The 17,177-nt window shown below is 37.7% G+C and overlaps 1 long non-coding RNA gene across 1 annotated transcript in view; it reads right to left on the bottom strand.

Moving 5' to 3' along the window:
• Positions 1–17,177, bottom strand: part of LOC102156572 — a 35,969-nt gene that overhangs the window by 9,141 nt on the left and 9,651 nt on the right. The window contains exon 2 of the long non-coding RNA XR_005380962.1: positions 8,550–8,688. This is a non-coding gene — a long non-coding RNA (uncharacterized LOC102156572). The remainder of the gene's footprint in view (positions 1–8,549; positions 8,689–17,177) is intronic.

Here is a 17,177-nt window from a genome sequence, read left to right as displayed (position 1 = left end):
GAAACCTGCCTTAAGTGGTTGTGGGGAGGAAAAAGCTGGAGAGTAAAGGTTAACAGGAGGAGAACACTGGACTTGGTGTCTGACCATCAAGCCTCACTTATTGACTGAGTAACATTGGATAAATTGCCATTGGATAAACTTCTCTGAGTCCCATACCCCCTTTTGATGGCTGTGGATAACAATATGTTCCTCACAGGATTGTTATGAGGAATTAGACAAAGATATTGAAGTAAGATGGTTGGAACACAGTAGGTGCTCCTAGGCTGTAAAGTCTGTTCACACTCTCCTCATAGCCTGAAGAAACTCTTCTTTATACAAGGATCAGATTAAATGACTCAAATCCAATTGCTCAGCTCAATTAAGAAATACTGAGTAATAAAAGTTGTTGTGAAAGTACTGTGTCAATATTAGTTATTATTAATGACAAAGTTTAATAATCAACAGACTGACTCTCCCACTGTAAAATCTCTGAAATTGTAAATCTCCCATTCTAAATCTCTAAGACATATAAGGTAAGTCTCAGGAATTGGCTAATAGGCAGCACTGCCTGGTGCCCAATGTCTGAAAACTTGTTTCATGTATTTTGTTTGGTTTTCAGTTGTTTCAGGTAGGATGATAAATACAATCCGTGTTACCCCATTATGGCTAGAAGTGGAGGCCTGACAGTGGTTTGTAATGAATTAAAGATGCACTTATTAAGAAAATAAAAAGAAGCATAGCTAAAAAGCCAGTATAAAAAATAAAATGGAATATTAAAAATTATTTGATTAACCCAAATGAAAGCAGGAAAGGAAGAATAGAAACAACAAAAATCATATGAACTAATGGAAAACAAGCAAAAAAAAGGATAGATTAAAACCCAACTATATTAATAATTATATTAAATGTAAATGGACCAAACATTCCACTTAATGAGACTGGATGAAAGTCAAAACTATGGTGAACATGGAGGTACTCTATCAGACTCTTTTTCAAAGAAGGACTTGCCCAGCTTGTCAGAAGTGGGCCTTCATATTTGCCACATATGCAGAGAACTACTTCACTCAAAGCATGCCCTTCCCAATGTGTTCCACATCTAATTACTGATTGAGGCAGAGGCATAAAGACCTGGCCCCTTCAGCCCAGTGTGGGAACTTTAACAAGCCATGTTATGCATCAGAGCTCCCTATCGGGTAGGCTGAAGCTCTGTCAAGGCTCAGTACAGTTTGACTTTTCCCTCTGCCCAATCCTGCTCACTCCCCTTCCTTTCTATTCACAGTTGCAGATTCCAACAAATACTCTGCACAGAAAACTCCAGCTCATCACCTACTTTTAGAGATTCCAGCTGATGACAAAGATCTAAAATCAAATGTCTCCAGAAAACAAAGCAAACAGACTAGAGAAAAACTGACAAATTAAAATCAGCTATTTGAAAATATTAATAAGCTTAATAAATTCTGATCAAGACCGATATGGAAAAGAGAGAAGGAACACCAATCGACAACATTAAGAATGAAAGAGAGGAAATCACTATAGATCCTATAGACATTTAGATTAAATCATAAGGGCATATTAAGAAAAACTTCATGCCAGTAAATTTAATAATTATATAAAATTAGCAAAGTCTTTGAAAAGCACAAATTACCAAAGCTCACTCAAGAAAAAATAGAAACTTTAGTTCTGTAGTCATTAAATAAGTTAAATTCATTACCACAAACCTTCCCATAAAGAAAATTTCAGGCCCCATGACTTAGCTGATGAAATCTGTCAGTTAATAAAGAAGAAAAACAAAATAATAACAATATTACAAAGCTATTTCAGCAAATAGAGGAAGAAGCACATCCTAATTCATATTAAGAGACCATCGTAAGCCTGATATCAAAACCTGGAAAACGTATTAATGTAAAGAAAATTACAGATCAATATTCTCCATGAACTTGGATGCAAAAATCCTTGACAAATTTTTAACAAGTTTATTCTAGCAATATATAAAAATGAAAATACATCATGAAGTGAGGTTTATACCAGGAATAAAAAGGTGATCCAAAATTTAAAAATATCAATCACCTTAATTCACCATATTATTAGAATGAAAGAGAAGCACTATATGATCATTTCAATAGATGTAGAAAAAGCACTCCATAAAATTCAGCACACATTCATGATAAAAATTCTCAGCCATATGGGACCAGAACAGATATTTCTCAACTTGATATGTCTGACATCTTAGTGGTGATATACTGAACACTTTCCCTCTAAGACAGGGACAAGGCAAAAGTGCCCACTCATCACTTCTGTTCAACACTATTTTCTAGTCAATGAAATAAAGCAGGAAAAAAAAGGTACATAGATTGGAAAGCAAAAGAGAAAACTATCTTTAGTTACAGATGACACAATTGCATATATAGAATATCATAAGGAATCTACCAAAATAAGAAAAACCTTTCAAAGTTAACAAGTGAATTTAAGAGGTCACAGGATATATACAAAATTATCAATATGCAAATCAGTATACAAAAATGGTACCATTTCTATGTACTAGCACCAAATAATTGGAAAATTAAATAATAAATTGCATTCACAATGACACTGGAAATCAGTAAACACCCAGGAGTAAATGAACAAATGATATACTTCCACTTGGAAAATTATCTTTAAGATATCCCACAGGTAACAGAAGGGCTCACAGGTTAAGTTGGAACATCAAATTAAAGCCCAAATCACAAAATCTGGGACTTCAGGTTTCCAGTTCTGCATGTAAGGAGCTAGGAAAGTGCCCCTCTGTCCTAACGACAAGTAAGAAGCTGGACAGCCTGAAAAGTGAACAATCTGAAAGGCTACAAATTGTATGATTCCAAGTATATGACGTTCTGACAAAGGCAAAACTATGGAGTCGTGAAAACAAAACAAAACAAAACAAAAAACAAAACAGTGGTTGCGAGGGGGTTGGTGCAGGGGAAGGGATGAATAGGTGATACACTGAGGGTTTCTAGTGTAGTGAAAATACTGTATGATACTGTAATGATGGATACATGTCATTATACATTTGTCCAAACCCATAAAATGTAAAATACCAAAAGAGAATCACTGTGTTACCAGAGTTTGGGTGATTATGATGTGTCAGTACAGCTTCTTTAATCGTAACAAATGTACACACTGTGGGGGAGACTCGCAAGTGTGGGGGCAGGGAGAGATAAGGGAAATATTTGTATCTTCCCCTCAATTTTGCCATAAACTTAAAACTTCTCTAAGAAATTGTCTCAAATAAAAACAAAAAATAAAAAGCCACAGATCACTTGGTTTATGTAATTAATTAACAACACAAAGCAAAAAAAAAAAAAAAAAAGCAAGGAAAAAGGTAACCGGGTATTTTAACACACTTTGGAGAGTTTGCAGGCAAATGGAAGGGCCACATTCTGGGCCATGCTATGCTCACTTGTTCTGCCTTATCAGCCTTCTCCACTGATGACATGGTTATAAGAACAAGAAATGAGGTTTGAGCAAGAGGACTCAAACACTGGACCAGTGACACGCCCTTGCTCAATTGAAGAGATGAAGGCACAATAAAACCTGGCCATCAGTGTAGTGTGCTATTAGCTTGTCAAACAGGCATAGGGTCTGTTTTTTTTGAGGTCAACATGGATGTCACTGATGGTGGTGAATTAAGGCCTTTCGAATATTGAGTGCTCATAAATATTTAGTGTATCCTGAATATTTTGAGCTTCTTTTATATTTACTACAGTATATGCCTCATACATGTTTAATATATGATGAATATTTAGCACCTCCAGTGTATTTAGTGTATTATGAATATGTAGTATTCAGGTGCTGCATGAACATTAGGCATTTTTTACTCTTTCCACCCTTTTTACCTATCTTTAGCACATATATGCGCTACTTTGTAACTATGTATCTTTATCTAACACATTTTATGAATCTTAACATTTTGTGAATTGTCTGTTCTAACAGAGATTTTGCTTGCTAAGTTATCTATACTTAAAATACTTTAAAAGTCTTTGCCAATGTTTTACAAATTACAAGCATTTTCATCTTTTTTAATGGAATTGAACATTTTCAAAATTTAATGTACTGCATGTGTAAGACCACTATCCTGAAATTATAAAATATTGCTGGGAGTAATTTAATCAGGTTTACATAAATGAGGATATATATACTACGTTCATATTTTTGGAAACCTCAATATTGATAAGATATCATATCTCCCCAAATTGGTGCATAGATTTAACAATTTCCATTAAAGAAATTCCAACAGGGGCAACCCTGTTGGCACTCCTCTCACTTCTGAGAGCTTTCTCTGTACCCTTGCTTAATAAAATTCTATTGTTTCTATCAAAAAAAAATTCTAAAAGGCTTTCTTTGGGGGGCAGGAGTAGAAATCTACAGTCTGACTCTAAAATCTATATGGCAATGCAAACTAATTTTGAAAAAGGAAAACAGTTGTAGGATCCAAACTACCTCATTTCAAAACTTACCGCAAATGAAACAAAACAAAACAAAACTTAACCTAAAGACAGTGGGATACTGGGTACATGTATACAATAGAGTCCAGAAATAGATTCACACATATATGCTCAACTGATTTTCAACAATGATGCCTAAATAATTCAATGTGGAACAAGATAATGTTCCCGTAGTTGGAGCTGGTTTAACTGAATAAAAAAATGCACTGCAACCCATACCTCACACTGTATATAAAATTTAATTTGACATGTATTTGTCCTAGAAGCAGAAGCTAAGAAAGAAAAAAAAAATAGGAGAAAATCTTCATGACCTTGGAGTAGACAAGTATTTCTTAGATGCAAAAGACCAATACTAATAGAAAAGAATTCAGATTAGAGTCTATCAGAATTAAAAACTTCTGCTCTTCAAGGACACTGTGAAGACAATGAAAAAGCAAGCCACAGACTAGGGGAAAATATTCACAATATGTATATCTGACAAATGTCTTGTCAGAACTCAATAGTAAGACGATTCTTTTAGCAAATGGATGAAAGTCTTGAACAGATAACATTAAAAAAAATAAAGAATACAAATGTCCAATAAGCAGCAAAAGGATGCCCTACATCAAGTTATCAGAGAAATGTGAATTAAAACCCCAACAAGATACCACTTAACTAAATTAAAAAAACTGACAAAACCAAGTGTTGAGGAAGATACAGAGCAATTAAACCTTTCTCCTGCGGGAGGATATAATCAGGCAACTACTTTGGAAAACCTTGTGCCCATTTCTTACAAAAGTAAAGGTACCACTGTCTATGATCCAAAAATCATACCACTAGATATTTACTCAAGGGAAATGAAAACATATGTCCATGAAAAGACTTGTATTAGCAGTATTATTCCTAACAATGCCAAATTAAAAGAAACCTAAAATACTATCAACAAAATAATTTTTAAACAATGTATGAAAACATAAAGTGCATAAGAGTACACATTATATATGCCTTCTGAAGTCTCTGAATCCTCTTGCAGCCTTCTACTTCTTCATAAAATATATATATTTTTAATTTAATTAATTTATTTACTTAGAGACAGCATGTGAGGGAAGGGGCAGAAACAGAGGGAGAGAAAGAATCTCAGGTAGACTCTACGTGGAGTGTGGAACCCAATGTGGAGCTCCATCCCTGGACCCTGAGATCATGACCTGAGTCACAATCAAGAATTGGACATTTAACCGACTGAGCCACCCAGGCACCCCTCCCTCTGCACACTCTTGATGTGATTGGTAATAATCACTGACCCCACCTTAAATAGACAGTGGAGAGCAGAGCTTCTCATGATAGGTAGCTGTATTGAATCTTAGGAAGAAGAAAAAGCTTGCTTACTTATCTTTTTTCTACCTCCCAGTGGGGTGAGGGGTTCACATCTTTTTGAGTACAAGGGACCAGCCCTGCTTTAAACATGAGTTGGTATGGATGGAATAGTATTCAGCCATAAAAAGGAATGAAATAGTGATATATACTGTGACATGGATGAATCCTGAAAATATGCTGAAGGAATGAAAGCAGACACATATATGATTCTATTTATTTGAAATGTCCCAAATAGGGACAGCTGGGTGGCTCAGTGGTTGAGCATCTGCCTTTGGCTCAGGTCATGATCCCAGGGTCCCGGGATCAAGTCCCACATTGGGCTTCTTTCATGGAGCCTGCTTCTCCCTCTGCCTATGTCTCTGCCTCTCTTTCTCTCTGTGTCTTTTATGAATAAGTAAATAAAATCTCTAAAAAAAAAAATGTCCCAAATAGGCAAATCCATTGAAACAGAAAGTCAGTGGTAGGGACTGTGGGGAGGAGGCCATGGGAACTGACTGCTAACCATATACAGGTTCTTTTTGGGAGTGTTGGAAATGTTCTGTAATTATACTGTGGTGATGATTGCATAGCCTTGTGAATATAGTAGAAATCACTGAATTGTAAGCTTTAAGAGGATGAATTTGATGGTATATGGATTACATCTCAATACAAATCCAGCGGACACATCTCTGTCTTTATCTTTTGGCAGCATTTCACATTCTTAGCAATGCTTTCTTTCTTCATTCACTCTCTTCTATTTTCCCTCTGTGGTATTATATTCTTCTTATTTTACCTCTATTTCTCAGATTGTTCCTTTTTGCTTTCCATTGGGTTACCCACTGCTTACAGAAATACTGGTGGTCCTCAGGGTGCTCTTACAGGCCTTCCTGCTCTCTGAGAGCTTCTCCTCAAGTTCCAAATATCTTTTGTATCATCATTGATTAGCTTATCTATATGTTTCCACCCACATTGCTGTCCTGAGCTTCATACCTGATGCCCAATATCCCATACTTGGCTATGCCATAGGCTACCTATCTTAATAAATGCCACACAATGTATATACCTTTGCTTCAAACCAAACTTGCCAGTCCTCTTGTTTGTCCTTATCTTGAAATTCCAGGAATGGTTCTTGGGAAATGGACTCCTCTCCAGATGGTGTCCTAGAGAGGTTGTTGGCCTTCAGCAGAACTCCATGAAAGTTGATGAGGGCTCAGCTCCTGTGGCATTTGGTCCTGGGAGAGTGTCCAGGTGGTGGTGGATGGGGAGTGGAAGCCCCTGGTCCACTGTGTTACGCACTGACAGCTACAAGCCCTGGACCTCACTACCTGCTAATTTTAGGAGAGATCCTGAAGAGTCACAACAAAATAACTGAATGAAAAATAATCTGGGATAATCAGAAAAATAATTTCATTTCCATAACAGATAAATACCTCATTTTGAGCTCTTTGAGAATAAATACAAAGAAGGGGAAAATTGGCCAAAGAGTGGAACTGCTTAATTCAATTTCCCTCTTATTGTTCATGGACATGGTTCATGGATTTCCAAACGAACCTCAGAAAAAAAGTAAGTTGTTTTGTTAGGGAGATATCTCATCCTGGGCCGTTAATCATTTCAAGGCGACAAAGCAAAACCACATCTGTCTAAACATAAAAGGAGTTAGAGAGACCGCAACTACAGAAATAAAACTACTAGTGGTTATAATGACGGTATAAAGGAACTGTAGAAACCCATCTGGTCTAGAAGGGAAATGAAGAACAACTCAGGACACACATGGGAAGCTTACAAAATACACAAGAACTGGAAACAAGGGAGCCTGAGACAGTTATGAAAATTATCAGGCGTAGAGCTCAAAGAAATAAAAAATGAATATTGTGAAAACTGTCTCAATAAGGAGTTTTCAAATCATGAACATAATACAGATAAAAGATAGCATGTCTTCACCAAATTGGTTTTTCAAAGGCTCATTTCAGATTATAAAGAAATACTAGAGCAATGAAATGGTTACTTTGCATTTGTTTTAGAAAGGGGAAAGAGAGAATTAAGATTTACTTCAGATCAAAAAGTCAATGTTCCCAGGAGCTATGGAAACAGAACTAAACTGGGCTTGGAGATAACAAAGCAATTGATGCTAAAAGAAATGCACTGTCCTGTTTCCATTTTCTTCTGACTGGGGGTTTTAGACCAAGAATTGGTAAGCGAGTTAGGGACAGGGCTGAATTTGGAACTCCACATCAAGTGATGAATTTTCGTCCTGGCCTTGTCACTGAAGGGGTCCTTGATCTTAGCTAAATCCTTTCAGCTCTGTGTCTCCTTGTTTTAAATCTACACATTGAGATTTGTTTGCTTATTCCATAAGCATTTACGAAGCCCACCTTATGTGCTAGGGCCGCGTGGGCTTGCATATCCTTATAGCTATGTCTTCAGCGAAAGACACTTCTGCTGGTATGAGAGATGTTCTTAGCTCACACCCTTCACTTAAAAGATTTCCTGAGATCAGGAAAGTGAAATAAGCCGGCTAAGATCTGTTAGTTAGGAACAGAGCCCCATGAGGACCCTGGCCTCACTGACTCCACTTCATGAGACGTAGGAAGTTCCAGTCAATGTGAAGTTACTGTGAATGGAACGAAAGCTCCTGTACTTTATATGGTAAAAAAAAATAATAATAAAAAAAATTTAAAAAATTGCACTAACCAGTTATTTTTGGCTTTAAAAAGTGTAATAAAACTTCAATGTCTTCTATCATTCTGAAATACAAACCTGTTAAAGGAGATTGGATGCTTTAATAAAACTAGTTAATGTTTGCTGAGCGTTTGCTGAACTCATTCATCCTGTGTGGAGGAGGGTGTCAGTTCTGTGTTCCATGCAAAGTGCTGTCTTCTGCGGTCCAGTATCAGCACTGAAAGAAAACAGAGACTTGGTGAGTGAAGGAACGTGTCGTAGTCATGGGACGGCCCCCTGAGGGTGTCTGTGTTGCCCACTGTGTTAACTGCCAGGTCCAGAAAAGGTGTGGAGGACCAGAATGGGGTTTCTATAATTCCAGAACAGTTTCAGAAGGTAGTGGCAGTTTATGCATGGAGAGATTGGCCGAGGAGCAGAATTGGGAAGAAAAAGGAGCCTGGGAGGTAGGGGTAGGGATGGATGCTGAAGAGATTGTGGAAGGGGATGAGCTGGAGGGCCCCTAGACATGCTGGCACCGAAACTCAGCCTCCCCACTTACTATGGTCTGGGCAGGATCCCAGCACTTCCCTTCCACCCACAGCCTTCGGGCCCTTTGTGACTGCCTTTTCCCTTTCAAAGCTGCCAAATTCTAGCGGAATTAATACAAATTGTAATACACATGATAATATAAAATGATATGAGAGGAAATAATATTTGGAGTATTGAAATACATATAAATATATAATACACATAGTATAGTTTAATAAATATAATGGCCACCATTTGTTGAATGCTTGCCATGTGGAAGGTGCTATAAAATATTTTCCAAATCCCTATAAAATATGACCTCATCTTCAGAACTCAGCTAAGGCCATGGAGTCAGGGGTGGCAAGCCAGGATTTGAGCCTAGTCTGTAGGAATCCTAAGCTTAGAGCTCTTACCTCCTACTCCTCCTCTTTTTGGTCAAGGGCACATGGGGGGTCGCACATCAGTCCCCTCCCAGCCCAGGAGAGACTATGCCTCGGGCCTGCTGTAAGCGTGGAGCAAAAAAGCAATGTCAGATAAAGCCTGGAAAGATATTAGAATCAGCATCAGGCATTTAATAGAGAGATTCTCAATCTGTCTTTTTGAAGGTTTGAATGTCTGCACGTGGGGGACCCTGGAGATCAGCATGCTTGGGGGGTCCTGGCAGGCTCCAAACTACACCCACACCCACCACCCCTTCCAGCGAGCACCCCTGATGCTCCAGGCTGCCTGCTGCCCCAACCATCTCTGTGCCTTCAGAGGTAAGCACCAGGGATAAATGGTATTGAAGGAATATTGTGGTGTCACTGGGATCCAGGAGACTCTGGCTCTAGGGACGGTCTGCTTTCCAATACTCACTATGACCCTTCCCGTAGCCTCCAGTATCTCCCAGTTGGAGGAAGAGGTGGAGTCAGCAGACCCGGAACCATCATTTCAGCATAGTAAGGTAAGAATATCAACTCTGTGGTCAATGGCTTGACTGTCTGCTCTGTGATCTTGAACTTAGCTTAACCCCTCTCAGCCTTGATTTTGTCATCAGTAAAACGAGAATAGTGATTTCTACCTCATAATATTATTGTGACGATTAACTGAATCTTGCCAGTCTGGTGTTTTCTTGCTCAACATCCACTTAAATTGCTCAAGCAGGAGGCTGAGGCCTTACCCTCAGCTCTTTCCTCCTCTGCACAAACCCCATTCCTAATCCCGTCCCTATGTGTCTCAATGATGCTTGCTTATCTCCAAGCCCAGGACTACTCCTGCCCTCCCCCCTCCCCCAACTCATGGTCTACTTTGCAGCCACAGCGGTCTTTCAAAAATACAATTCTGAATAAGCCTTTTTACAATGCTTTAGTGGCTTCTCACTTCTCTTGAAATGAAGCCTGCAACTTGGCAGGTCTTCATGCTCTCTGCGGCTTCATTTCAAGCCTCTTAAAACCTGAAGCTTGGACACTTGCTCAGATGTAGCAGAGCCCTGCCTCTGTCTTGAGCTAAATTCCATGAGCTTTAACAAGACAAGGTTGTTTTTCTCCTACTTCCCGGTAATGACAGATTTTTTTTTTAAACTGTCATGTGTGTTTTTTTTTTTTCCAACATAGACAATTGGAAAATAATTTAATGCAGTTGAATCCCTTCTCCTCCATTTATTTATTTATTTATTTATTTATTTATCTATCTATCTATTTATTTATTTATTTATTTATTTATTTATTTATTTTAAAGACCTCCCCCTTTTAAATGGCTCCTAGATTTTGACTCTTTATTAATAAGAAAGACTTTTCCAACTTTGAGATAATGAAAGTAATTTCCCAGGGCTTCTTCTTACTTGCTTATAAATGTTGCATTGTTGTTTTTTAATGTTGAAATCTTTCAGACTCTTGGAATTTACTTCCGAATAAAGAGGAAGTTAGCGATCTAACTTATTTTTTTTCCCAGTGGCTACTTGCTGATGCAGATGTCCATCTTGTGCCCACTAATATGCAAAGCCACCCTTGCTCCTAACTAAAATCTCCTCTGTAAGTGGATTTATTTCTGGACTCTCTCTTCCCTTCCAGTCTCCCTATCTATCCGTGCAGCAGTGCTGTTCTGTTAATTATGGTAGCTTTGCAAATATGGAACTCTTCGGAGGGCTGCATTGCCCTATTGTTCTTGTTTTTAGAAGAATTTTCTGTATGATTTTTGTATGTTTCGTCTGCAGTTCTTCCTTAAAACTTAACTTTACAGCAATAACACACACATGAACACACTGAACACACTGACAACTTCACTTTTAGCTTCTGGACACTCACGGGCTGCCTTTCAGCTACAACTGCTTGCAGGTAGAAAAGATGCTGTGTCTGCACTGTCTGGTGCAGAGCTCAGGGCAATTGACCAAGGAAGGAGGATGAAGAGAAGAAGATACAATTGCTGGAGAGTCAAGAATATTAGAGTTGGAAGGGCTTCTAGAGATAAACTTCTCATTGATAGATGAAGAGATGGAGATGGAAATGTTTGGCATCTATGTGCCTTGGCTAAGATCACACAGTTCTTTGGTGGAAAAATCAGGATGAGAGCCCCAGTCTGCTGTCTGTGATTGGAATCTTCTTTTTGATGCACAGGGTTTTTGTTTTTAAAATAAAAATGTGGGAGACTTCAGTTGCTTCTAGTCCCTCCCCTTTAAATTGTCCACAAAAGGTACATATTAAAGAAAATATGCCAGATCTGAAAACTGTTAGACTTGTCTTCATTAAAAGCCTATTCAGTAAGGTAGCAAGGGTTGAAGCATGAAAATGGGATTCTAGAATTTTTTTTGGCTTTACTTGAATTAGTAACTTGTGCATTTTATGAGAACTGTACACATCTCTACCTATGTTTTTTATTTTTTCCCATTGATAAAATATCCTAAACCATCTGGAGAGAGCTGGAGCTTGGCTTCATTTCTGTTTAGCAGAAATTATGCTTTGGGCTGTGAGGGAGGAGAACTAAATGTCTCTGGAGTAATCATTTCCCTAGCCAATGATGGCTAGGTCTAGAGATAACTTTATATTTTTCTCTACAGTGATGGAGCAGAAGTTTGAAAGTGGACCCCTCTGAGAGGTTGCTCGGGGAGCAAAGCCTCCCAAATGCATTCTCACTTTACAGAAAAAAATTGAATGATATTTTCAGATGGCTAAGAGCAGACAGATACTCTAAATTAAAATTGAAGAAGAATAACTGAGTGTGCAGCTCAGAGCTTGTGTTTATCTTCCAGGGTTGAATTTGAATTAAAAAAATTTAATCTCTGCATTTCATGCTTATTACTTGGGTGATATATCTCTGCGTTAATTATTTTCTATTTATGTGAAGGGAGATTTAAAATGTGCTAAAATGTAAACCAAATGCAAACAGCTTTTCTTCATTTGAGCCAATTTTTTTTATGTCCCATTTTCCAATAATACATCTTATTTTGGGAAGAAGTTGAGCTATGTGGCCAGAGTTAAGTATATTGGATATTAACTGTCTGTGAGTTGCACGTGGCTATTTATAAAATGTTCTATTTTTGCCACCCATTTCCACATTCTCTTGTCTCTTATTCTATGTCCTTCTTTTCCTAAAATGTTAGCAATGGCTCCTCAACTAATTTTCAAGTCCTTTTTTTTTTTTCTTTTGGTTAAGTTTCCTTTTTCATATTTGATATCATCCAGGGATTTTTAAATAAAATGTTATTCACTCTGCCCAACCCTTAATTTTATACTTTGGTTTTTTTGTTTTTTGTTTTTTTGGTGTTTGTGTGTGTTTATTGTGTGTGTTTTAAAGATTTTATTTATTTATTCATGGGAAACAGAGAGAGAGGCAGTGACATAGGAAGAGGGAGAAGCAGGCTCCCTGCGGGAAGCCCAATGCGGGGACTCGATCTCAGGGCTCCAGGATCATGACTTGAGCCAAAGGCAGATGCTCTACCACTGAACCACACAGGTGCTCTTATACTTTGTTTTCATCCTTCCTTCAGCTTAGTGGAATGTCATGCAACCTCTCTTCTTTGCTTACCTGAGACCCAGGTTGAGCTGAGGCCTCCAGAGGGGTGCCTGAAGGCCTCTCCCTGAGCTGGTGAGCCATAAGGATAATCATTCTTTCTGCTTTTCTTCCAGCCCAGGCCTAACTGTTAAACCAGACTCCTTAGAGTAGCTTCTTTCACCAGACCTGAATCCATTTTTACTTTTATTTATTTACTTATTATTTTTTAAAAAATATTTTATCTGTTTATTTGAGACAGAGACAGAGAGCACGTGGGATGGGGGTGGCAGAGGGCCATGGAGAGGTAGACTTCCTGCTAAGAGCAGGGAGCCCAACATGGGGCTCAGTCCCAGGACCCCAAGATCATGACCTCAGCCAAAGGCAGATGCTCAACTGATTGAGCCACCCAGGCAACCTTTGAATCCATTTTTAAATCACTGATTTCAGATGAACATGATGTTCTTAGAGATTACAAAACGCAGTCTCCCCATTTTATGGACATGGAAACTGAAGCTCAGGCATGATAAATACTTGCAAAAGCATACTTGAGTATTGATAGAGTAGAATAATTTAATCTATAGATTTTTACTCCATGTTCATGACAGATTTAGAAGATATAAGTGGAAAGTAAGATAACAGATCCTACAAACTAAATAATAGTGAAACTCATGAACCTTTATTCATCCTTATGATAACCTATATATTAGTTTGCTGTGGCTGTTGTAACAAAATGCTGGGGACCGGGTGACTTAAACAACAGAGATCTTTTTTTCTCATAGTCTTAGAGGACAGGTTCAAGATCAAGGTGTTGGCAGGATTGGTTTCTCCTGAGGATTTTCTCCTTGACTTGTGGATTTCAGCTTTCTTGCTATATCGTCACACAGCTTTTCATCAGTGTGCTCATCTCCCATGTCCCGCAGTGTGTACAAATTTCCTCTTTTTATATAAAAACACCAGTTAAATTGGATTAGGGCTCACCTTAATGGCCTCATGGTAAATTAGTCACTTTTTAAAAGACCCTACCTCTGAATACAACCACATTCTGAGGTATTGGGAATTAGGACTTCAACATATGGATTTTTTTGAGACATAAATCAGCCCATGACACCCTGTTAGGTCAAGATTATCAATAGCCCCGTTAACTGATGATGAAAGAATGACACAAAAATGTTAAGTAACCTGCCCAAGGTTGCACAGCAAATAAATGGTGAAGCTGGGTTTTGACACAATATGGATTCCTGAGAATGCTGTTCAGTGCTCAGAATCCTTAGAAAATGTTCCATAAGTGCATTATTATAATGTTAAGAATCTTTCCCTGGACAATTGGTGCTACATAAAGATAGTTTTCTACTAAAGACAGTTTTTGTTCATTTGCCATGACTTTTTCCTAGCTCCTTTAGTTCTTCTTTACCATGTGTAAGAAGGTCAGGGTCTTTGTCACCCAAGGAGTGTAAAAACACGTCCGTGTCACCTTTGACTGCATGAAGAGGAATGGAAATGTACAGGAAATCTTCAAAGCAGATAAGAAATTTTCGTCAAACACCTAATCTTAGATCATCCATAACTAATTACATTTGAGATCAAGAGTATGAATAAGTAATTTTAATTCCAAAATTACCACTGAGGATACTTGACTATACCTTCATTCTGTAGAAGTTTCCTATAGCCTATTATCATAAGAAATGGAAATGGTCCTATAACAGTCCTATATTCTGGAGAAAATTTCCCAAGGAATTCATTAACAGAACCGAAGAAGAGTTGAATCTCTATTAAGGGATGATTTTCTGTGTGAGAAAGCTGAAGATTCACCATCATTCCTGGTCGTCCTGTCAAAACCCTTCTTAATTGTAACTTTGACACATCAGTGACAAAAATAGCTGTCCTCTCTTCTTTAGATCTTCTACCAGAAAAATGACCCACCTGGGCCTTGCTATTATAAAATTTTCATGGTTGCTGTCGGCTGAGTAAGTCCCTACAACACAATGTTCATAAAAGTGCTGAAGAAGGAGTCAAAGTCTTTGCCATCTTAAGGGAGGTCCAGAATTTCACCTTCATTTAACACTTGTAATTGAAACAAGGTGAAAAAATGTACCCAAATATATGCAACCACAGGAAATTTTATAATCTTAAAATAAAAGTAGGATCCTAAAATAAGAATTTTTCAGCCTTCAATTTCCAAATCTCTCAGGGTATAAATAAGAAAATGCATTTGTAAATGCATTAAGGTTTTAAACCCTCCACTTCTCAACTTTAATGGTTAACTGCAGTATTACAAAAGAAAATGTAAGATGTAAGCCTGTACTGTGTGAAAGCTGTCAATGACAGAGAAATATATGCACAATTTCCTCATTAGTAATGGAATTTCTAAAATAAAGCAGAGTATAAATACATGTCTCCATTTTAATGATTAAAGTCTAGAAAAATTATTGTCTCTCTTCCATTGTTTTCAGTGTTTGGCTTCTGGTTCTCTGAATGAAATCTAGATGCTTCCCAACAGACCCTGTACAATCATAAGGATAGTCAGGTCAAATTTCTAATTTGTAAAAAAAATTCTGACCCAGAAATTTAAACCCAGAGTGTCTAAATCATGCAGCTCCTGCTAGATGCTGATGGAAACACTAAAATCTGGGAATCCGAGCTCCCTTGCCATCCTTCTGTCCACACCTATCTTTATGAGAAGATAGTAATGGAAAGTGGTACAGAAACACCTTTCCTGGCATAGAGAACTTTATTGTCTTTTAACCTTAGAGAAATTATGATGCCTGTCTTAAGGACAGTTTCATCTGAGGTAATGGTTTCATCTCTAGGTGATAGCCCAATATATTCAGCCCAAATATATTCATTCTTCCCTTGTTCTTAAAATCACATTCACGAAGATATTTACAATTCTAAAACCAGGTGCAGCTTTTATGTCTTGCACAATAATTAGTATGAGAAGCAATCTGAAAAATCCCAAAGCATGCAGGTTTTACTGCAGCTGCAAACTTGTAAATATAGTGGGTGAATACTTAAACACAATTGCAGCTGATTAGTAAGAAATGCCAGCACACTTCTTTCTAAAAAGGATTTGAAGAGCAAATACCTGCCCATGTAGAAACTTCTACAGAAAATAAGAGACATTTATGACGTTATTAAAATGGTGCCTTTGATGATAAAATAATGATAGGTAGACTAGATCTCAGCCTATGTATTTCTTATTAGTTCTATTTCTCTGAAGAACCCAGACTAATATACCTCAGTACTCAAATACCTCAGAATGTGAACCTTTTTGGAATTAGAGTGGTTGCAGATATAATTGGTTAAGATGAGGTGGATCCTAATGACTAGTGTCCTGATAAGAAGGGGGAGTTTGGAAACATGCACACAAGGGGAAAAAAAACATGAAAAGATGAAGACAGAAATGACACTTCTCATGCCACGGAATGCCAGAAATTGCCAGCAAAGACTAGCTGGGAAGACACAGGGAACAGAATTTCTCCCTCACAGCCCCAAGGAGGCAATCCTTGGATTTGGGACTTCTAGCTTCCAGAACTGTGAGACAACATAGTTCTGGTGTTTAAACCACTTGGTTTGTGGTCCTTTAGTATGGCAGCCCTAGAAAAATGAGTGAGGAGGGGAACTGGCCTGGAGGAAGGACCCTCCATGGCATAGGGGGTGCCTTGAAAGGTTGTTGGTGGGAAGGGGTGGTCACTTTTCAAAATGCAATTTTTCCCCCATGATCAATAATAGGACTGCCAGTTATATTTTATCCAAATGCCAAGGTTCTCTATCTTTAAGGAGAGGCTGGCTGATTTCAATCAAAGTCTGATCTGTGATATATTTTTGGCTATTGTTTACTTTTCTATTGCTGTTGAGAATCTAAAAATTTCCTCACATTGTCTGCACTAATTAGAGTAAAGGTCAAACCAGTTAATTCTTTATTAAAACTATTATTGCAGACTTAATATGTACAACATTTTATTTCAAGTACTATGAAAAATGCGAAGTTCAAGAGAATACAATTGCTGCCTTCAAATTAGTCTATAATGAAAAATATGGACTAAGAATCAATAATTATAAAGCAAATTTTAAATTGATAAGAGTTCTAGGTGAAATTTCATTTCCAATAATGGTAGGCTAGGTTATTCAGACTAATCCTTCTTCTGTTAATAATAAATTATACATCATACAGTATTTTAAAAATAATATCTTAACAGCACTGGAGAGGGGACTAAGTACTCGGCCAAATCTAAT

Source organism: Canis lupus, chromosome 29, assembly GCF_011100685.1.
Source record: "Canis lupus familiaris isolate Mischka breed German Shepherd chromosome 29, alternate assembly UU_Cfam_GSD_1.0, whole genome shotgun sequence".
Taxonomy (NCBI): Eukaryota; Metazoa; Chordata; class Mammalia; order Carnivora; family Canidae; genus Canis; species Canis lupus.
This window is presented reverse-complemented; position numbering and strand designations above follow the sequence as displayed.